This window comes from Schistocerca piceifrons, unplaced genomic scaffold (genome assembly GCF_021461385.2).
Source record: "Schistocerca piceifrons isolate TAMUIC-IGC-003096 unplaced genomic scaffold, iqSchPice1.1 HiC_scaffold_614, whole genome shotgun sequence".
Classification (NCBI taxonomy): Eukaryota; Metazoa; Arthropoda; class Insecta; order Orthoptera; family Acrididae; genus Schistocerca; species Schistocerca piceifrons.
Window position 1 is genome coordinate 25,001 of NW_025728855.1, and position 7,500 is coordinate 32,500.

The following is a 7,500-nucleotide window of genomic DNA, read 5'->3' on the forward strand; positions in this document are numbered from 1 at the left end:
ACCCACAAAGCCTGCAGCCTCTGTCGACCATAGCACCCATTCTCCAGTGGCTCTGCCGCACGAAGCCGTGGACCGGCAATGACTCCACCCGCACCCGTTCGTGGACCACCCCAACCGCCAAACGCGCACCTCCAGCGGATGAACGGCGGACGTTTCCCGCACTCGTAAAGTGCAATCCACCCCTATAACTTGCGTTTCATGAAGAGTTATTTCCAATATGCGACATTCCCGCTGTCCCTATACATGAGCCGCGACCTGTACCACTTACGAGCGAGAGACGCGATCGCGTTGCTCACTGTACGGCGTCCGATACCGAGCCATCAGCATGTCGGTCCCCATGCGCGTTGCACTCGCACTCGCACTCGCAAAAACGTGGGGCAAATATATTACGCGGAAGAGTTATAACAGACCGAGCCCCACTGCATGGGGGGAGTCTTTGTCACTAATGTACACAGATAGAACATTGTGGACTGGAACCAGATTACCCGTACACACGGCGCTGATTAGTAATCAATGCAGAGCCATCAAACTACAGAAAATATATACAACTGTCCGTATACATGCTGAAAGAGTCTGCCCACAATGGGAACCACACGTCAGCCAGACACTCTGATCACGCACCACTCTCTGCTTCTAACAGGCGCACATACAATATGTAAGCACCAGCATGGAACAACATCCAGTGCATCCTCTCCGCCACATTACACAATCCACACTATCACAACCAGACCAGGAGGTCCATGCGGAAAATAGAATATCCCACCCTTTCGACATCCACCATTGCGCAGATAAGGCACCAACACCCACACATGTCCTATACAACGGTGCACCCAACATCACAATAGTACCTCCTGTCACAGCGCACAAACAATGACATGAGTCAAAGACACAGGTCTGACACAAGCATAGAATTGGAGCGCCGCCTCTAATAAGCCAAAGGTGCATCCTGACGTGACAAATCTCATCATGTCACAAGCATTCACTTACTATAATCACTATCAACGAACCTGCCGCCCCGCCCCCCCCCCCCCCCCCACACCTTTCCTTACAACAACGTGTAACCTAACCTAACCCATGTTGTACCTTAACCTAACCCATGTTGTACCTTAACCTAACCCATGTTGTGCCTTAACCTAACCCATGTTGTGCCTTAACCTAACCCATGTTGTCCCCTAACCTAACCCAAGTTGTCCCCTAACCTAACCCATGTTGTCCCTTAACCTAACCCATGTTGTGCCTTAACCTAACCCATGTTGTGCCTTAACCTAACCCATGTTGTCCCCTAACCTAACCCATGTTGTCCCCTAACCTAACCCATGTTGTGCCTTAACCTAACCCATGTTGTCCCCTAACCTAACCCATGTTGTGCCTTAACCTAACCCATGTTGTCCCCTAACCTAACCCATGTTGTCCCCTAACCTAACCCATGTTGTCCCCTAACCTAACCCATGTTGTGCCTTAACCTAACCCATGTTGTGCCTTAACCTAACCCATGTTGTCCCCTAACCTAACCCAAGTTGTCCCCTAACCTAACCCATGTTGTCCCCTAACCTAACCCATGTTGTGCCTTAACCTAACCCATGTTGTGCCTTAACCTAACCCATGTTGTGCCTTAACCTAACCCATGTTGTCCCCTAACCTAACCCATGTTGTCCCCTAACCTAACCCATGTTGTGCCTTAACCTAACCCATGTTGTCCCCTAACCTAACCCATGTTGTGCCTTAACCTAACCCATGTTGTCCCCTAACCTAACCCATGTTGTCCCCTAACCTAACCCATGTTGTCCCCTAACCTAACCCATGTTGTGCCTTAACCTAACCCATGTTGTGCCTTAACCTAACCCATGTTGTCCCCTAACCTAACCCATGTTGTCCCCTAACCTAACCCATGTTGTCCCCTAACCTAACCCATGTTGTCCCCTAACCTAACCCATGTTGTCCCCTAACCTAACCCATGTTGTCCCCTAACCTAACCCATGTTGTCCCCTAACCTAACCCATGTTGTCCCCTAACCTAACCCATGTTGTCCCCTAACCTAACCCATGTTGTCCCCTAACCTAACCCATGTTGTGCCCTAACCTAACCCATGTTGTGCCCTAACCTAACCCATGTTGTGCCCTAACCTAACCCATGTTGTGCCTTAACCTAACCCATGTTGTCCCCTAACCTAACCCATGTTGTCCCCTAACCTAACCCATGTTGTCCCCTAACCTAACCCATGTTGTCCCCTAACCTAACCCATGTTGTGCCTTAACCTAACCCATGTTGTCCCCTAACCTAACCCATGTTGTCCCCTAACCTAACCCATGTTGTCCCCTAACCTAACCCATGTTGTCCCCTAACCTAACCCATGTTGTCCCCTAACCTAACCCATGTTGTCCCCTAACCTAACCCATGTTGTCCCCTAACCTAACCCATGTTGTCCCCTAACCTAACCCATGTTGTGCCCTAACCTAACCCATGTTGTCCCCTAACCTAACCCATGTTGTGCCTTAACCTAACCCATGTTGTGCCTTAACCTAACCCATGTTGTCCCCTAACCTAACCCATGTTGTCCCCTAACCTAACCCATGTTGTGCCTTAACCTAACCCATGTTGTGCCGTAACCTAACCCATGTTGTGCCTTAACCTAACCCATGTTGTGCCTTAACCTAACCCATGTTGTGCCTTAACCTAACCCATGTTGTGCCTTAACCTAACCCATGTTGTGCCTTAACCTAACCCACGTTGTCCCCTAACGTAACCCACGTTGTCCCCTAACGTAACCCACGTTGTCCCCTAACGTAACCCACGTTGTCCCCTAACGTAACCCACGTTGTCCCCTAACGTAACCCACGTTGTCCCCTAACGTAACCCACGTTGTCCCCTAACGTAACCCACGTTGTCGCCTATCGTAACCCACGTTGTCGCCTAAACCTGCTCTGTAATTGTTATACGACTCGTTCAATTAGTGTAGTGTTGCCCACCCGCAACCCTCGCAATATAGTTCGCTACTCGCACTGCCCGCTCCCCTGTGTATCGCTTCATGTTAAACACCTTGCAAGTCTTGCTGACTTTCCACATGCTCCTGCTGTACACTGTAATGTGGATGGCAGCAGGGCGTACATGCCGCCCCCCCCCCCCCCCCACCTCTCCCCACGTCCCCACCTTGCCCCCTGCCTTCGCAAGGTGGTTGGTGACAAGTTTGCATGTTCAATGCCCTTCGCATGCGACGTACGCAGGCTACGTTGTGGTGCGGCCTGTGTCAACTGTCCGCTGATGTCGTACGCGTGAACCACAATCTGTACTGCACATTCGTCCTTATGTACTGAATGATACATCGTGGCACATGTGTGACCGTACAACGACTGCGCCCAAAAACGGCGGACCATACAGTGCAAATATTGTGCACGCAGCTACGTGTCGTCTCCCTATGAGAGCTGGATTGCAGTGTGGTACGCCATAGAGACGTGTGGGAGGAACGGACGCCGTGGATGGCGATCAGCATGAGCTGTCTGTTGATGTATTCGGACCTAGTCGTCTCTCCTCACACACCGTGATGGCATGGTGCAGCGCGTTCCATATCTGCGACATGCTACAGAAGCCGGTTGACAGTCGTTCGAGCAATGGACATCGCATACGTACGGGGGCCACCTTCCACGTATTGTCTAGGCGTGCACATTTTGTTGCGTGTATGTGGGCAGACGTAGTGTGGCGTGACACCTGACACAGGCATGCAATAATGGTTGAAGTTGCAAATGGCGATGGACGCCTACGTTTTCTGGTGAAGTTACGCAAATGAAGAAATGGTAACCCGTTGTGGTGCGGTTGTTCTCGCTAGGGGTGAATCGGTGATGGCGACGATAGGTTGAGGTACTAACCGGTTGTTCCAGCGATACCCACCATGCCGACGAAACTGAACGGCATCTGGGTGTGAAGCGATACGCGGCGGTGGCTGGGTGGGACCGTCCCCGGCCGGTGAGGGGGCGCCTCCCGGCGTGCTGGCCGCGCGGTGCGTGGGCGCACGCGCTACAGCCGGCTGGTGGGGGCGGCCAGTGGCAGGCGCGCCGGCCGACGGACGCGGCAGGCGTCGCAGCTGCGCGCCGGCGCACCCTGCGCGCGGCGCCGTGCGGCCAAAGTAGGTCCTCGCGGGCCCGGTGCGAAGCGCGGTGGACATCTGCAGTGTGCTGGTCCGATTGAGGACTGTGTGCGTTGAGGATGCGCCGCCGCCCGGCGCTCGGCGCCGCGACGCCGTCTGCTGCTCGGTCGCCCCAGCGGTTCTCGCTGGTGGTTTGTATCGCAGCTGTGCGGATGTGTTGGCGTGTGCGCTGTGCTGGGAGAGTTCGCTTCGGCACCCAAGTGGGGCTTTTGTCCTTCTGTGGCGCTGGCGTTGGAGCTGCCGGTCACCGTAGGTGGCGCGTGTTGTCTCCCGCCGGCAATGCCACGACAGCACGCTCCCGGGCCTCTGTCGGCAGCGGCAAGCTCAGTTGGGAGCACGGGTGGTCGCACCGAAAGCGTCTACTCGCCTAACTCCGGGCGATTGCGCCTCTCTCGAACCCGACCAAGTACTTGGGACGGCGCTGCGCGCCGCCGGGACCTGAGAGGGTTTCGAGGTGTATTGTGCAGGGGAGCTCAGCCTCCTCCTGTTTGCAGAATGATTGAGCGGACGCTTGCGTGTTCGCGCGGGCCCCCGGGACACACTCCCGGGCGGCCGGCTGCTCAGCTCTAGTTGACGCAGCTCCCTGGTTGATCCTGCCAGTAGTCATATGCTTGTCTCAAAGATTAAGCCATGCATGTCTCAGTACAAGCCGCATTAAGGTGAAACCGCGAATGGCTCATTAAATCAGTTATGGTTCCTTAGATCGTACCCACGTTACTTGGATAACTGTGGTAATTCTAGAGCTAATACATGCAAACAGAGTCCCGACCAGAGATGGAAGGGACGCTTTTATTAGATCAAAACCAATCGGTCGGCTCGTCCGGTCCGTTTGCCTTGGTGACTCTGAATAACTTTGGGCTGATCGCACGGTCCTCGTACCGGCGACGCATCTTTCAAATGTCTGCCTTATCAACTGTCGATGGTAGGTTCTGCGCCTACCATGGTTGTAACGGGTAACGGGGAATCAGGGTTCGATTCCGGAGAGGGAGCCTGAGAAACGGCTACCACATCCAAGGAAGGCAGCAGGCGCGCAAATTACCCACTCCCGGCACGGGGAGGTAGTGACGAAAAATAACGATACGGGACTCATCCGAGGCCCCGTAATCGGAATGAGTACACTTTAAATCCTTTAACGAGTATCTATTGGAGGGCAAGTCTGGTGCCAGCAGCCGCGGTAATTCCAGCTCCAATAGCGTATATTAAAGTTGTTGCGGTTAAAAAGCTCGTAGTTGGATTTGTGTCCCACGCTGTTGGTTCACCGCCCGTCGGTGTTTAACTGGCATGTATCGTGGGACGTCCTGCCGGTGGGGCGAGCCGAAGGCGTGCGACCGCCCCGTGCGTGCTCGTGCGTCCCGAGGCGGACCCCGTTGAAATCCTACCAGGGTGCTCTTTATTGAGTGTCTCGGTGGGCCGGCACGTTTACTTTGAACAAATTAGAGTGCTTAAAGCAGGCAAGCCCGCCTGAATACTGTGTGCATGGAATAATGGAATAGGACCTCGGTTCTATTTTGTTGGTTTTCGGAACCCGAGGTAATGATTAATAGGGACAGGCGGGGGCATTCGTATTGCGACGTTAGAGGTGAAATTCTTGGATCGTCGCAAGACGAACAGAAGCGAAAGCATTTGCCAAGTATGTTTTCATTAATCAAGAACGAAAGTTAGAGGTTCGAAGGCGATCAGATACCGCCCTAGTTCTAACCATAAACGATGCCAGCCAGCGATCCGCCGCAGTTCCTCCGATGACTCGGCGGGCAGCCTCCGGGAAACCAAAGCTTTTGGGTTCCGGGGGAAGTATGGTTGCAAAGCTGAAACTTAAAGGAATTGACGGAAGGGCACCACCAGGAGTGGAGCCTGCGGCTTAATTTGACTCAACACGGGAAACCTCACCAGGCCCGGACACCGGAAGGATTGACAGATTGATAGCTCTTTCTTGATTCGGTGGGTGGTGGTGCATGGCCGTTCTTAGTTGGTGGAGCGATTTGTCTGGTTAATTCCGATAACGAACGAGACTCTAGCCTGCTAACTAGTCGCGTGACATCCTTCGTGCTGTCAGCGATTACTTTTCTTCTTAGAGGGACAGGCGGCTTCTAGCCGCACGAGATTGAGCAATAACAGGTCTGTGATGCCCTTAGATGTTCTGGGCCGCACGCGCGCTACACTGAAGGAATCAGCGTGTCTTCCTAGGCCGAAAGGTCGGGGTAACCCGCTGAACCTCCTTCGTGCTAGGGATTGGGGCTTGCAATTGTTCCCCATGAACGAGGAATTCCCAGTAAGCGCGAGTCATAAGCTCGCGTTGATTACGTCCCTGCCCTTTGTACACACCGCCCGTCGCTACTACCGATTGAATGATTTAGTGAGGTCTTCGGACTGGTACGCGGCATTGACTCTGTCGTTGCCGATGCTACCGGAAAGATGACCAAACTTGATCATTTAGAGGAAGTAAAAGTCGTAACAAGGTTTCCGTAGGTGAACCTGCGGAAGGATCATTACCGACTAGACTGCATGTCTTTCGATGTGCGTGTCGTGTCGCGCAACACGCTACCTGTACGGCTCGCAGTAGCCGTGCGCCGCGTGCGGAACCACGCGTGCCTCTCAAAACTAGCGGCAATGTTGTGTGGTACGAGCGCTGAAGCGCTGGAGCGGCTGGCCTGCGGCACCTGGCGCCTGGCGCCGGTTTTGAATGACTTTCGCCCGAGTGCCTGTCCGCTCCGGTGTGGAGCCGTACGACGCCCGTCGGCCGTGAGGCCGTTGGACACAGAACGCTGGAACAGGGGCCGCCACACGCCTCACTCCCGCCTATGCGACCGTCTCGAAAGAGACGGCGGAAACTTGAGAAAAGATCACCCAGGACGGTGGATCACTCGGCTCGTGGGTCGATGAAGAACGCAGCAAATTGCGCGTCGACATGTGAACTGCAGGACACATGAACATCGACGTTTCGAACGCACATTGCGGTCCATGGATTCCGTTCCCGGGCCACGTCTGGCTGAGGGTCGGCTACGTATACTGAAGCGCGCGGCGTTTGCCCCGCTTCGCAGACCTGGGAGTGTCGCGGCCGCCTGTGGGGCCGGCCGCGTCTCCTCAAACGTGCGATGCGCGCCCGTCGCCTGGCGGTTCGCATACCGGTACTTTCTCGGTAGCGTGCACAGCCGGCTGGCGGTGTGGCGTGCGACACCTCGTACAACGACCTCAGAGCAGGCGAGACTACCCGCTGAATTTAAGCATATTACTAAGCGGAGGAAAAGAAACTAACAAGGATTCCCCCAGTAGCGGCGAGCGAACAGGGAAGAGTCCAGCACCGAACCCCGCAGGCTGCCGCCTGTCGTGGCATGTGGTGTTTGGGAGGGTCCACTACCCCGACG

The 7,500-nt window shown here is 54.5% G+C and overlaps 2 non-coding genes and 1 pseudogene across 2 annotated transcripts; all 3 read left to right on the top strand.

The window, feature by feature from the left end:
* Positions 1 to 4,718: 4,718 nt before the first annotated feature.
* Positions 4,719 to 6,627, top strand: LOC124763008. Its single transcript, XR_007012623.1, has one exon. It is a non-coding gene; the product is annotated as a small subunit ribosomal RNA (ribosomal RNA).
* Positions 6,628 to 6,979: 352 nt separating this feature from the next.
* LOC124763015 lies at positions 6,980 to 7,134 on the top strand. The gene has a single exon (XR_007012626.1). It is a non-coding gene; the product is annotated as a 5.8S ribosomal RNA (ribosomal RNA).
* Positions 7,135 to 7,322: 188 nt separating this feature from the next.
* The window catches only part of LOC124763012, a 4,222-nt pseudogene continuing 4,044 nt past the window's right edge, over positions 7,323 to 7,500 (top strand).